A 1,567-nucleotide genomic window follows, 5' to 3' on the forward strand; every position below is an offset into this window, starting at 1 on the left:
TTTAATTATTTCTATTATTTTCAAATTATTGTCTTCACGCTTAACACTACCATATAACTAACTATTCTTTTCTCTGGTTGTTTTCTTTTCCCTCAAGGTCACAGAAAGTACAAGTATGAAATAATTATTGCAATTCATGGTTTTCGATTTACTAAGGAAATATGAGATAATTCTTTGGATTAGACGTCATTTCTTTAAATATGACGTCATGCTTTGGGGTTTTACAGCCTTTCTGGCTCAGGTCAAATGTATGAACTGGTTGATGCGTAACAAAATTTCATACAAGTTTAACGTGTGCATTATCGGAAGCAACTCTGACCTAGATACGTTTAACTAGGTCAATTGTAATGTCGTACAAATACTCGTGGGGCAAAAGCCGGATTTATAAATTCGTTGTAGCTCATTTAACCCACTTATGCGAATCTCTCTCTCTCTCTCTCTCTCTCTGCATACGTACATGCATGCATACATACGCACGCACGCACGCACGCACACACACACACACACACACACACACACATACATACATACATACATACATACATACATACATACACACATATATGTGTGGGTATGTGTAACATACTTCGGGAATCTACCGCTTTTCCCTAAGGCAAAATAACTAAATAAGTGATTCATTATGTAAACGCGAATTTTTATCAAGGTACTTGGAGATCCACTAAGATATGAAAATTAAATTATATCCAAAATTGAATCGAAATTTTATAACAAGTCTCAAACTCGAGTCAATTTCAACCTAATCTCATCTTGTCTCACAGCCGGGATGGACTATATGAAGTCTCATGGACTGACACATTCAGTTTTCACAAGTAAATTGCTTCTAAATATGGCGACTTGCTACGCATTAGGAATGTCAAGTCGCCAATTGCGGCAACAAAAAAAAATCGAGAAGGAATCTTTTACAAAAATGGTGAAAAGCAAAATATGGATCCTTGTAATTTTTTTATGCTGACTCAAACATTCCAGTTTCTAGGGACACATACCTCCATACCTTTCATGATATCCTTGATAACAAAACAAGTTGTCGGAATTGCTTTATGTCAAATTCATGTCATCAGTCTCACTATGCTTAAAAGTATGTACTAGTGCGCCTTAAGAAGACCGTGTTCGATGAGTACTTGAATAGTTCTGAATATTTTGTGAGGTCTTTTTTATCATTTTGAACTGTCAATGAAGCGACTGCCGATCGACAGACAAAATGCCTTTCTATACAACGATCTGCAGCTGCATGTACAGAAAGCCGGTACCCTGCATTTAATAGCGTGTTAATTAACAGTGTCCTGAAAATATCGAAGGAGAAACTTTCTCCTACTAAGCAAGAAGCAAATCTGGGCGATCTTAGGGCACTCCCTGAATGAAATCAAGTTCGATAAAGTTTACGGACGTTATTCCCTGTGATGTCCAAGAGGTTTCGTTTGAAAGATGCGCACGAATACATTGAATATTTTCCATGTTCTGGAAGATCAGTGTCTGCGAATGTTGAGTGGGAAGTGTCTGCTGTGAAGGGGCAATTGATAAAAATACTCGATATCATCTACTCATGAAT

Source organism: Sinohyriopsis cumingii, chromosome 2, assembly GCF_028554795.1.
Source record: "Sinohyriopsis cumingii isolate HCF-2022 chromosome 2, ASM2855479v2, whole genome shotgun sequence".
NCBI lineage: Eukaryota > Metazoa > Mollusca > Bivalvia > Unionida > Unionidae > Sinohyriopsis > Sinohyriopsis cumingii.